General features: G+C 39.7%; 2 long non-coding RNA genes across 13 annotated transcripts in view; one reads left to right on the forward strand and one right to left on the reverse strand.

The window, feature by feature from the left end:
* The window catches only part of LOC147374610 (uncharacterized), a 310,540-nt gene that overhangs the window by 186,522 nt on the left and 109,817 nt on the right, over positions 1 to 14,201 (forward strand). The window contains exon 4 of one of the 12 annotated variants that reach the window (XR_015162972.1): positions 6,342 to 6,416. The exons of the other annotated variants lie outside the window; for them this stretch is intronic. This is a non-coding gene — a long non-coding RNA (uncharacterized LOC147374610). Of the gene's footprint in view, positions 1 to 6,341; positions 6,417 to 14,201 lie in introns of those variants that run through there. 12 annotated transcript variants of the gene reach the window in all.
* The window catches only part of LOC147374613 (uncharacterized), a 31,971-nt gene continuing 25,989 nt past the window's right edge, over positions 8,220 to 14,201 (reverse strand). The window contains exon 2 of the long non-coding RNA XR_015162975.1: positions 8,220 to 8,385. This is a non-coding gene — a long non-coding RNA (uncharacterized LOC147374613). The remainder of the gene's footprint in view (positions 8,386 to 14,201) is intronic.

Consider the following 14,201-nt stretch of genomic DNA (forward strand, 5'->3'; position numbering starts at 1 on the left):
TGAGCAAAGAAGTTATTATTCATCAGAAACAGACTGCTAACAGGACTTGAGAGACGGTGTGGTCTATGGGAAGAGTTCTGGACCATGTGCAGCTTCAACTTGCTCATCTGTTAAGTGGGGATAATAACACTTGCCCTGGCCAGGTCATATTTGTTGTGAACATCAAACAAAGTCTTAAGAGGTGAATGCACTCTGTAATGTATGATATGTAATGTACATGATGCAAGGGATTATTCTTAATGAATGAATTCACTAATAGCTATTCTTTTATAGGGATTAGAGAGGTCCTAAATCCCCAGAGATTGATGCAATTATATCAATAATTATTTGACCCTTGTATTTATTTTAGTTAATAATCACATGCATCTCTTATTTAGGGAAGAAAGCTGAATTTCCTGTGTGAGCCACCCTTCTGCCTACATTCAAGTCTGCTTTCTTTGTGTTTGCATAACTCAGTGAACTCAGCCAAGATGTCAACAGGGAAGTCCTCTTTTTGATTAAAATGGGTTATTTTGGCATGTATGTCCTAACTCTAATCACTAAGACGAGACCAAAAAAAACCCCAATGTCCCATTCCATGTGATTCCAGAACCCTGGGCTTCCCTCATTCTTGGTCCACTGACCAAAAAAAGCTACCATTTTAGCAAAATTTACACACCCCACTGCTCTTCTATGTAAGTTTTAGAACAGAACGTTCATAATACTATACTAAGAAGCATCAGAAATAATCAAGATTCAACTGTATTCACAGAGCAGCCCTTTATTTTTGTCTTTCTAGAAAATTCACAACTTGGCATCTGGTCACAAAATTTTAGAAGCCCTTGGCCATGCCAGTAAGCTTTGAAGTATAGAGGTGGATAAGCCCTGGGACAGAACTTTCTTGACCTAAATTTTACATGCTTATCGTTTGGTAACTAATTTTTCTTGCTTTTTTTGTTGTTGTTTCCTTTGAAAGAGGAGAAGGCCTTGTAACTGAATGTATATTTTGCAAAGATTTGGTAGCCTTTTTAATAATAAGTCTGAGTTATAATAAGGACCATGTGTAATACTCTTTATCTACCTCTCTGGAAGTGCCTCTAGACCTACAGTTTTGGGAGGGCCCTCTTCTTTGCTGTTGTTCAGTCACTAAGTTCTGTCTGACTTTGTGACCCCATGGACTGCAGCACATCAGGCTTCCCTGTCCTTCACTATCTACCGGAGTTTGCTCAAACTCCTGTCCACTGAGTCAATGAAGCCATCCAGCCATCTCATCCTCTGTCACCCCCTTTTCTTCCTGCCCTCAAATCATTCCCAGCATCAGGGTCTTTTCCAATGAATCAGCTCTCCTTATCAGGTGGCCAAAGTATTGGGAGCTTCAGCATCAGTCCTTCCAGTGAATATTCAGGGTTGATTTCCTTTAGGATGGACTGGTTTCCTTGTTGCCTTCAGGTAACCTGGCTGTCTTAGTTTGTAACCTCAAGGCTCAAGGCCAACTCTGGGACCAATTTTTTCATTTGTAAAAAGCATTATTGAGTTGAGGATCTCAAAGCCCCTTTCAGCTCTGAGCTACACCTTCAAAGATGATCCAGTTTAGTCAGTCCATAAGACTGAAGCGACTTAGCAGCAGCAGCAGCAAGCCTGAAAAACGCACTCTTAATATTTGGAAGCTACCCTCAACATCTCTCATGAAAACAATTCTTACCTCCTATATTAACTTGAGTTTTCATTCAAACTTCTACAACTGAAACCATCTATCAACAACAAAACCCCACAACTAAAATAATGTTATTGTTTTTTTTTTTTTTTTAAAGACCATTCAATTTCAACTTATTGGATTCATTTGTCCACTCTATGGGGAAAATGTATGGAGTATTTCACTGTGAACAATTACACTTTGAGTGACAAACATTTACTGTGATGATCACTGGAAAAGCAATGCTAATTATTGGTTAACCACTTAGCTGGCTAATATCTAATCTAAGCTCTTTTCATTAACAGGCCAAGTGGCCTAGAATAAACTTCAGTTTCCTTATCTGCAAAGTGGGAACTGAGCCAGTGACCCAACTCTTGAAAAGTACTTGTAATCACTCTTGAGTCTCAGAGGGCAAATGACCATGGGCACCATCTGACACCCTTTGGGGGGTGCATTTACTCTTTGAGGCCATTCAGGGAACCATTTAGTACTGTAGCAGTGACTTACTGATGTTGCCCCAGTGGTCCCAAAGACGTAATGCACTGTCCGTATATCTCTTGCTTTCTTTGTGTGTATCAACTAATCTATCAGATAGTACCTTTGATAGATCAATTTGCTAGACACAAGTGGGTGGGCATTTTACTCCCAGACAGTACTGGCCTCTTCCCTGCTCTTAAAAGAATCAGAGACAAACCCAAACAGGCACCCACACAGCACTCCTACAGAGAGCTTTGGGGTTATTTATGAATCAGAGCTGCTAACTGCTGTAACCTCCCTGTGGCACTACTGTATTCTCTGGTGTTAAGAAGAACTACACTGAGTGGGAGTGTTGGAGGTACTTTTTTGATTTTAACGTTATTAATAATAGCTCTAGGGTATGAATGTCTCTCCACTTACTTGTCCTCTTCTCTTTCCATCTGAATTCAGAGAAAGAGGAATTTTGAAGAAGGTAAATCTACTTAAGTTCTGGATCACTTCCTATCTGCTCTCTCCTCAAGTAGCATTTTGATCAAATATTCATAGTCTCTCCTGTGTCATTAATTTTTCTTTGGCTACTCTTCTCTTCCAAACTCTGTAGAAATCTCTAATTTAAAAATTTTTTGCTGGAGTAGAGTTGATTTATAATATTGTGTTAGTTTCAGATGTATAACAAAGTGGCTCAGTTATACATATATTCATTCTTTTTCCAATTCTTTACTCACATAGGTTATTACAGAATATAGAATAAAGTCCCTTGTGCTACACAGTAGGTCATTGTTGGTTATCCATTTTATATACAGCAGTGTGTGTATATTAATCCCAAACTCCTGATTTATCCCTCCCCTCAGTGTTTCTCCTCTGGTAGCCATAAATTTGTGTTTTCAAAACCTGTGAGTCTCTTCCTGTTTTGTAAATAAGATCATTTATATCATTTTAAAAATTAGATCCCACATCTAAGTGAAATCATGTGATAAATTTGTGTTTCTCTTTCAGACTTCCTTCACTTAGCATGGTAATCTCTAGATCCATCCATGTTGCTGCAAATGGCACTATTTTGTTCTTTTTTATGGCTGAGTAATTCTTGATTGTTGGAGAAGGCAATGGCACCCCACTCCGGTACTTTTGCCTGGAAAATCCTATGGATGGAGGAGCCTGGCTGCAGTCCATGGGGTCGCTAGAGTCAGACACGACTGAGCGACTTCACTTTCACTTTTCACTTTCCTGCATTGGAGAAGGAAATGGCAACCCACTCCAGTGTTCTTGCCTGGAGAATCCCAGGGACGGGGGAGCCTGGTGGGCTGCCATCTATGGGGTCATACAGAGTCGGACACGACTGAAGCAACTTAGCAGTAGCAGCAGCAATACTTGATTGTATATATGTATCATATCTTCTTTATGCATTTTTCTGCCGATGGACACTGAGTTTGCTTCCATAATCTGACCGTTGTAAACAATGCTACAATGAACATTGTGGTGCATGTATCTTTTCAAACTATGGTTTCTCTGGAAATATACCCAGGAGTGGTATTACTGGATCAAATGGTAGTTCTATTTTTAGTTTTATAAGGACCCTCCATACTGTTCTCCATAGTGGTTGTACTAATTTACATTTCCACCAACAGTAAAGGAAGGTTCCTTTTCCTCCACCTCAATCTCCAGCATTCACTATTGGTAGGCTTTTTGATGATGCTTTTTGGATTGGGGTGATGTGATACCCTGTTGCAGTCTTGATTTGCATTTCTCTGATAGTAAGTGATGTTGAGCAGAAAAGCTCTAATCTTCAATAAATCATACTCTCCCTGGACTTTATACCCTTGTTTGCCTCTCGCCTGCTCTTTCGTTTCTTTCCTAGTTCTGCCTGTGAAAAGGAAATCCATTCAGAGTGTCCTCACTTCATCACTCACTCACTCCATAACCCACCATAGCCTGTGAATGTGGTCATCATTGATAATGGTCCTCTGGGTTTTCAAGAACCTGTACAATGTTTGTGATCTACAGAAAAGTTGATTGGCTTAAATACAAAAAAAAAAATTTAACTAGTACTAACTTCAAAGGGAAAATTTTTATGAGATGAATTTAATGTGGAATTTGGCATGTGATGGTGGCTCAATTGGTAAAGAATCTGCCCATAATGCGGGAGACCTGGCCTTGATCCCTGGGCCAGGATTTCCTGGAGAAGGAAATGGCAACCTGCTCCAGTATTCTTGCCTGGAGAATTCCTTGGACAGAGGAGCTCATGGGGTCACAAAGAGTCAGACACAACTAACACACTTTCACTTTCACACCAGAAATGAGTGTGTTTAGGATCTAGGAGAATTTTAAATGATGAGTCTGCTTTTTCTTTCATGTTCCTAGCTAAGTAAAGAGTACATATCCCTTCAACAGCTCAATCCAGAAATCTGGGAGATGTGTTATACCTTTTTCCCCTCACATCTTATATCCAGTCAGTCACCAATTCATTCAGTTCCTTTACTTTCGTGAATATGTCCACTTCTCTACATCTTTTAAAAACACAGTTCTGGTCTTGCTGCCCTCATGCTTCATCCTTTTAGTGATTCCCATTAACTTGGGATGAAGCCCCCAATGCTACCACGACTCCTAAAGCCCACCATACTGGCCTCTGCCTGCTTCTCCAGCTCGATTCCAGTCCTGGCCCTCTTCCCTCTCAGTACGTTAGCTGTAGCCAGAACGGTGTGCATCTTAAATCACTCTGGCAAGAATCCTCCCCTTTCACAAGGTATTTATCTTAGAACATCTTTCTACCCACTCCCCCGAACCTCCAGATTGTGTCGGCTGCTCCTGTGCCTGTCACCATCCACCACCATCACATTCTCATTGCAGTCTGGGCCGCACCTTCTGTAGCTCTCCAACACACTTTATTTTTTTTAATGTTATTGGTGTATAGTTGATTTACAATATTGTGTTAGTTTCAGGTGTACAGCTTAGTAATTCAGTTATACATATATTCATACTTTTTCAGATTCTTTTCCCATATAGGCTACTACAGAATATTGAGTAGAGTTCCCTGTGCTATACAGAAGGTCCTTGTTGGTTATCTATTTTATATATATGGTGTGAGTGTATATTAATCCCAAGCTCTTAATTTATCCCCTGCCCATGTTTCCCCTTTGGTAACCATAAGTTTGTTTTTGAATCTGTGAGTCTGTTTCAGGTTTTGTAAATAAGATCACTTATATCATTTTTAAAAAAGTAGTTTCCACATATGAGTGCTATCATATGATATGTGTCTTTGTCTGACTTACTTCACTTATGATAATCTCTAAGTTCATCCATGTTGCTGCAAATGACATTATTTTGTTCTTTCTTTATGGCTAATATTCCCTCATATATAGGTACTGCATCTTCTTTATCCATGCATCTATTGATGGACATTTGGGTTGCTTTCATGTCCTGGCTATTGTAAACAGTGCTGAAATGAGCATTGGCGTGCATGTATCTATTTGAGTTATGGTTTCAACACACTTTAAATTCTTTGTTCAATGTCTGTTTTCCCAATAAGAGTGCCTAATATTTATTAAGTACTTCCTATGTGTAAGGCATCTTTATATATACTATTTCATTTTAATCTTTACAACAACTATGAGGTAGGTTCTATTATTACCCTAGCTTTATAAGTAAAGAAGCTGAAGGCCACATAGCTAGTGAAGGATAAATTAAAACTGGAACCTAAGCAGTCTGTATCCAGAGCCCATGTGTAACCATGATTAATATGCTTCAGTGAAGCAATAAACTCCGTAAGGGCAGAGGCCAGATCTTATACCCCCAGAGCCTAACACAGGATTGGCACATAGTAGGGGCCAACAAGGACTTGCTGATATACTTAATGCAGTGCCAGCTCCTAGAGTGGCCTATGGTCCACCACATTCTTCCCCTCCTCTACCTCTCTAGACTTTTCTCCCAGTGGGCCTGTCCCCTTTTCCCCATGCCCCATCTCCTAGCCATATAAGCAGTTCCCTGTACAGGCCATGGTGGTTCACACTTCTGCCTTTTGTCTGTTCATGATGTTATTTCCCTCATTTGCTCATCCATTCATTCACTCACTCACCATGCATCTGTTTACTGAATACCCACTGAAGGCTCTGTGTGTGTGCACGTGCGTGCGTGTGTGTTCAGTCACTTCAGTGCTGTCAGACTCTTTGCAACCCTATGTATGTTTGTATCCCACCAGGCTCCTCTCTCCATGGTGATTCTCCAGGCAAGAATACTGGAGTGGGTCGCCATGCCCTCCTCCAGGGGATCTTCCTGACCCAGGGATCAAACCCGAGTTTCTTACGTCTCCTGCACTGGCAAGTGGGTTCTTTACCACTAGCACCACCTGGGAAGCCCTAGGCAGTGAGAAAAGTCCTGTGATAGGCTATGCAACACTAAAAAGGATGTCTAAATGAGACTGGGGAGTCAAGAAAGGCTCCCAAGAGACGTAACATTGAAATTGTGTCAAAGGCTGCATGGCAGAGCTGCACGGCAAGCCCCTGTTTACCTTCAGGACTCTGCTCTGTCTCTTCCATCACTCTCTTCATGGCAGAGCATTCAGGGATTTTGTACCGCATGTCTTTAGAGGACTGCTCGTCCTGTCAGTGAGGTCCTCTTACTCTCTCTGTGTATCATCTCAGCACATGAGCTCCTGACACAGAAGAGACACCCAATAAAGCACCGATGAACGAACAAGTAACATCATGGTTCTTTTAGTGAAAACATTCCTCTTAAATTCATTGTACAACTCTGTGCGTTTACCTGAAACCATAGAATTTGGGTTCATTTACAGAATAGCAATAGTCAAAGCTATGGTTTTTCCAGTAGTCATGTATGGATATGAGAGTTGGATCATAAAGAAGGCTGAGAGCCAAAGAGCTGATGCTTTTGAACTGTGGTGTTGGAGAAGACTGTTGAGGGTCCCTTGGACAACAAGGAGATCCAACCAATCAATCCTAAAGGAAATTAACCCTGAATATTCATTGGAAGGACTGATGCTGAAACTGAAGCTCCAGTACTTTGGCCACCTGATGTGAAGAGCTGATTCATTGGAAAAGACCTTGATGCTGGGAAAGATTGAGGACAAGAGGAGAAGGGGACAACAGAGGATGAAATGGTTAGAAGGCACCCTTGACTCAATGGGCATGAGTTTGAGCAAGCTCTGGGAGATAGTGAAGGACAGGGAGGCCTGGCATGTTGCAGTCCATGGGGTGGCAAAGAGTTGGGCATGACTGAGCAACTGAACAACAGCAACAATAGAATAGACATTTTCTTAACATACAAATAAAAGAATTTGGGGACCACTGGCACCTGGCAACATGGTATCATTTTAGACACAGATATATGAACTCCATGAAAACACTTCTGTAAATTCACATATACACACAGCCATATGGTTTTGTCAAATTTGTGAGTCTAATACCTTGAGGAGAGAATTCACACTGTCAGGCACATTCTCCTGAAAGCTCTGGATACTCGAGAATATTACATGACAGAATGTTAGTACATTTTATGGAAGGCAAGATGATCCTCACGATTCTCCCATCAATGAGAAAGACTTTCTCATTATTGAAATGGGCCCTAAATGTTAGGCAGTTAATGTATTTTGTGCATGTGTGAAAAAAAAAATGATGCCGTTATACATCCTGGACTAACATCAAAGCACACATCTGTCACACTGTTCTTTTTGGGTTTGTCATATACAGGGCTCTTTAAAAATTGTAATGAGATGCAAACTTACCCCAGTGTCCCCTTCTCTACTTAATATATGCGGGACTGCGATGACTCTCTGGGGACAAAGCTCTTATAGGAATTGTTGAGGATGACACCTGGCATTCTGCAGTCCTGTGTCTCTTTGAATGTATTACATTGAGCTACCACTTTCTCTCTCAGGATGAGTTATCTCACCTGCCAAATCAGTAGGCTGGACTAGAGCAGGGGTCAGCAAACCTTTTTGGTAAAGGGTGAAATAGTAAATGTTTTGGCCCTTGAATCACATGGTCTGTGTTGCAACCACTTAACTCCATCACTGAAGAGTGGAAGCAGTCATCCAAATACGTAAACAAACAGGCATGCCTACTCGCCAATAAAATTTTATTTACAAAAATGGTGGGCCAGATTTGGGCAGCGGGTCAAAGTCACAGATGCCTGGACTAGTTGAATTCTAGCATCCCTTTTAAGCTTTTTTTCTGCCATGGTGTTTGGTTTCAGTCATCCCAGGAGAGATCAGAATTCAGGGACAGCTGAGAAAAAAAGAGAAGCACACTTTAAGAAATCATTGGCTGGATGAGATGACTATATTTGACTTATCTTTTCACTTGAAATCTTTTAACTTTGTAGCATAATGCCCTATTATATTTAGCAATTACAGTGCCATCACAAAGTAAAATGTAAAACCATTATTCCTTGAAAAGAGAAAAGGCTTGTGGTATGAAATGATGCATGCAAGGAGTGTGGGTGATAATTTACTCATATAATCATTTCTATTTCAGTTCTATGGCAAGTATTTCTGGAGATGGCTCACACAGCAAGGAGATCTTTAAAGATGTGCACACCATAATTAACCTTTTTATACACTCTGATAGAAATATCAATAGTCTTTTCTCTGGTAGCAGTTTTAACTTTACTTATGGTCTATGGAATGGTTTGAATTAAAGAATGACGATTATAAGGGAAAAAAAAAACCTTTATATACCTTGAGCTTAAAACAAAACATGCATATTCTTCCCATTACTTTTATTTCATAGTTAAGTTCTAGACAATGAAAACTCTGTTTCTTTTTTCTCCCTGGCAGGGGAGATTAGATAACTTACTGGCTAGTACTTCTGTAGCACATAGATCAGTGATTCCCTAAGCATGGTCTCTGGACCAGCAGCAGCCTTACTAGGGACTTAGGAATGCAAATCCTCCAGCCCTCCCCCAGACCTACTGAGGTTGGGGCCCAGGAGTCTGTATTTTAACAGACCCTCTAAGTGATTCTGATGCCCAATCAAGTTTAAGAACTACCGGCATAGATGATAACTTTCTAGAAACAAAAGTTAAAGGGAAGACTTGACCTCATGCAAACAGCAGAAAGACCCTAGAGTAGGCACACTCAAAAAGTGCAGAATAAGGACAATAAGGCTAGCGTATATTACAGGCTTCCCCCATGGCTCAGTGGGTAAAGAATTTGCCTGCAATGCAGGAGACACAAGATACGCAGGTTTGATCCCAGGTCAGGAAGATCCCCTGGAGAAGGAAATGGCAACCCACTCCAGTCTTCTTGCCTGGAGAATCCCATGGACAGAGGAGCCTGGCAGGCTACGGGGTCACTAAGAGTTGGATATGACTGAGTGAATAAGCATACATACAAATAAATTACAGGAAGAAAGAGTCTGGGAAAGAAAAACAAGAGAGATAGAACTTGGATGAGTAAGAACCAGAAAATCCCAGAGGTTCCATTTGCAGCTGAGGCTGAGCTCATAGACATCACCATCCCTTCCAGTCTCAAAGTCACCCATTCAACAACCCAGCCCATGATTGATGGGTGAGGACTATGCTAGGTGATGGGGACATGGGAATGAAGAAGATAACTATTCCTGTCTGTGAAGAGGTCATGGTCTTAGAGTGAAAATGAAAAGAAGCAGCTCCCCTGAGAATTTACAAGTACCTAATGGTCAACGTCAGAGGAGAAGCAGGATGGTGGGAGAGGAAAGACAAGGTGAAGAGAACAAAGATGAAAGAGGATAAATACAAGGATGAAAAGAATGAGCATCAAACAGTTTTCTTTGTGTTAGGGCTTTGAGGAAGCTGTCCTTCTAATCCCTCCCATGACTCAATGGCAAGTTCTGCTGTGACTTGGAGATACGGATCTCTAACAATTCTTGATGCCTCACTGGTCCACTGATCAGAACTGCAAAACTGCTACCAAGAGCCTTCCCTTCTCGTCCTTTATGATGCTTACAGCTGGCAAAAAAGCAAAAGTAACACAGACATGAAGAACGTTAAGTTATGTATGTCAAAAACAATATGCTCTTACTCCAACATTACCTGGTCATTCTTCTAGTTCTGTGGCATAGTGTTAATAAACTTAGAGCCTCATCTTAAAGTCGCCTTTAGGTTCACAAGGAGAGTGTTACAGATGAAAGCATGTTATTAGAAACTAACATCAAATCAAACATCATAGTGCTTTTAGCTTTAGATAATTTCTAAACGTCCCCTTGTCAAACAGACTCAGATGTTCTACAGAATGACTTTATTGTTTTATAGAATAATGTCTATTATTGTTTTAAAAAATTCAAGAAATACAGAAAGGTACAAAGGAAGAGGTAAATAATTTCCCAAAGTAAAGATTACTAAATTTGGTGAACAAATATAAATACAATGACAGGTAATTAGATATGGTTTGAGAAAGAGGGATCACACAATACCTGTTATCATTTGAAACCAAGTTTTTATTTTGGTATAATTTTAGATTTACAGAAACATTATAAGCATACTACAGAGTATTACCAGCTTCCTCTCCTTTTAACATATTCCATTACCGTGGTACATTTAACACATTTAAAAATCAACATTGATACATTATGATTACTTAAATTCAAGACTTTGTTTGAATTTTTTAAAATTTTATTTTATTTTTAAACTTTACAATATTGTATTAGTTTTGCCCAACATTGAAATGAATCCGCCACAGGTATACCCGTGCTCCCCATCCTGAACCCTCCTCCCTCCTCCCTCCCCATACCCTCCCTCTGGGCCGTCCCAGTGCACTAGCCCCAAGCATCCAGCATCGTGCATCGAACCTGGACTGGCGACTCGTCTCATACATGATATTACACATGTTTCAATGCCATTCTCCCAAAGCTCCCCACCCTCTCCCTCTCCCACAGAGTCCATAAGACTGTTCTATACATCAGAGTCTCTTTTACTGTCTCGTACACAGGGTTATTGTTACCATCTTTCTAAATTCCATATATATGCGTTAGTATACTGTATTGGTGTTTTTCTTTCTGGCTTACTTCACTCTGTATAATAGGTTCCAGTTTCATCCACCACTTTGTTTGAATTTTGCAGTTTTTCCACTAATCTCTTCTTTCTGTTCCAAGTTTCACATTGCATTTACTTGTCAGGTATTCTATTAGTCAAGATTCTCCAGAGCAGCAGAACCAATAGGATATGTGCATATATTGCATAAGAAATAAATAATAATTATTTATTTAAAGAATTGGCTTGCTTGATTTTTTATTAATTTTTATTGGAGTACAGCTGCTTTACAATGTTGTGTTAGTTTTTGCTGTACAACAAAGTGAATCAGCTGTATGTTTACATATATCCCCCCTTTTGTGGATTTCCTTCCCATTTAGGTCACCACTGAGCACTGAGTAGAGTTCCCTGTGCTATACAGTAAGTTCTCATTAGGTATCTATTTTATATATATTAACAATATCAGTAGGGTATATACATCAATCCCAATCTCCAAATTCATCCCATAGCCCCCTTCCTCCTTTGTTCTCTACATCTGTATCTCCATTTCTGCTTTATAAATAAGATCCTCTATACCATTTTTCTAGATTCCACAAATATGTGTTAATATACAATATTTGTGTTTCTCTTTGACTTACTTCACTCTGACAGTCTCAAGGTCCATCCACATCTCTGCAAATGGCACAATTTCATTCCTTTTTATGACTGAGTAATATTCCATTCCAGTGTATATGTACCACGTCTTCTTTATCTAGTTATCTATCAATGGACACTTAGATTGTTTCCATACCATGGTTATTGTAAACAATGCTCCAGTGAACACTGGGGTGCATGTATCTTTTTGAATTATGGTTTTCTTTGGATATATGCCCAGGAGTGGATTGTTAGGTCATATGGTAGTTCTATTTTTAGTTTTTTATGGAACTTCCTTACTATTCTCTATAGAGACTTTATCAATGTACATTCCCACCAACAGTGTCAGAGGGTTCTTTTTTTCCTCCACACTGTCTCCAGCATTTACTTGTTCATTTTTTGATAATGGTCATTCTGACTGGTGTGACGTAATACCTCATGTAGCTTTGGTTTGCGTTTCCCTAACAATTAGTGATATCGAGCATCTTTTCATGTGTTTTTTTTGGCCATCTGTATGTCTTCTTTGAAGAAATGTCTAGGTCTTCTGCCCATTTTTTGATTGGATTGTTTGTTTTCTTGATATTGAGCTCCATGAGCTATTTATATATTTTGGAGATTAATCCCTTGTCAGTCGCTTTTCTTTGCAAATATTATCTCCCATTCTGAGGGCTGTCCTTTCATCTTTATGGTTTCATCTTTATGGTTTCCTTTGTTGTGAAAAAGCTTTTAAACATAAATAGTTCAATTTGTTTATTTTTGTTTTATTTTCATTTCTCCAGGAATTGGGTTAAAAAATATCTTGCCGTTATTTATATCAAAGAGTTTTCTGCCTGTGAATTTTCCTCTTTGAATTTTATAATGTCTGGCCTTACAGTTAGGTCTTTAATCCATTTTGAGTTTATTTTTCTGTATAATGTTAGACAGTGTTCTAATTTCATCCTTTTATATGTCCAGTTTTCCCAGTACCACTTATTGAATCTCTTAAATTTTTTATCCTAATTCTGTGAAAAATGCCATTGGTGATTTGATAGGGATTGCATTGAATCTGTAGATTGCTTTGGGTTAGTATAGTCATTTTTACAATATTGATTCTTCCAATACAAGAATGTGGTACTGATATGAACATGGTACTGATATATCTCTCTATCTATTTGTGTCATCCTTGATTTCTTTCATCAGTATCTTATAGTTTTCTGCATACAGATTTTTTTGCTCCTTCAGTTCAGTTCGGTGCAATTCAGTCACTCGGTCGTGTCCGACTCTTTGCACCCCATGGACTGCAGCACGCTAGGCTTCCCTGTCCATCACTAATTCTCTGAGCTTGCTCAAACTCATGTCCATTGAGTCTGTGATGCCATCTAACCATCTTACCCTCTGTTGTCACCTTCTCCTCCTGCCTTCAATCTTTCCCAGCATCAGGGTCTTTTCCAAAGAGTCAGTTCTTCACATCAGGTGGCCAAAGTATTGGAGTTTCAGTTTCAGCATCAGTCCTTCCAATGAATATTCAGGACTGATTTCCTTTAGGATGGACTGGTTGGATCTCCTTGCAGTCCAAGGGACTCTCAAGAGTCTTCTCCAGCACCACAGTTCAAAAGCATCAATTCTTTGGCACTCAGCCTTCTTTATGACCCAACTCTCACAACCATACATAGCGACTGCATAAGCCATAGCCTTGACGGGATGGACCTTTGTTGGCAAAGTAATGTCTCTGCTTTTTAATATGCTGTCTAGGTTGGTCATAGCTTTTCTTCCAAAGAGCAAGTGTCTTTTAATTTCATGGCTGCAGTCACCATATGCAGTGATTTTGGAGCCCAGAAAAATAAAGTCTCTCACTGTTCCATTGTTTCCCCATCTATTTGCCATGAATTGATGGGACCGGATGCCATGATCTTCATTTTCTGAATGTTGAGCTTTAAGACAACTTTTCACCCTCCTCTTTCACTTTCATTGAGAGGCTCTTTAGTTCTTCTTTGCTTTCTGCCATAAGGGTGGTATCATCTGTGTATCCAAAGTTATTGATATTTCTTCTGGTAATCTTGATTCCAGCTTGTGCTTCTTCCAGCCCAGGATTTCGCATGATGTACTCTGCATATAAGTTAAATAAGAGGGTGAAAATATACAGACTTGATGTACTCCTTTTCCAATTTGGAAGCAGTGTGTTGTTCCATGTCCAGTTCTAACTGTTGCTTCTTGATCTGCATATACGTTTGTCAGGAAGCAGGTAAGGTGGTCTGGTATTCCCATCTCTTTCAGAATTTTCCACAGTTTGTTGTAATCCACACAGTCAAAGGCTTTGGCATAGTCCTCCTTAGGTAGGTTTACTCCTAGGCATTTTATTACTTTTGTTATAAACAATCCCAATGGTAAATGGGATTGTTTCCTTAGTATCTCTTTCTGATCTTCTGTTGTTAGTGTATAGGAATGCAAGAGATTTCAGAGTATTAATTTTGTATCCTGCAAC

The sequence above is a fragment of the Bos grunniens genome, chromosome 4 (genome assembly GCF_055505025.1).
Source record: "Bos grunniens cultivar Pamir isolate PY7600 chromosome 4, Bosgru_T2T1.0, whole genome shotgun sequence".
NCBI lineage: Eukaryota > Metazoa > Chordata > Mammalia > Artiodactyla > Bovidae > Bos > Bos grunniens.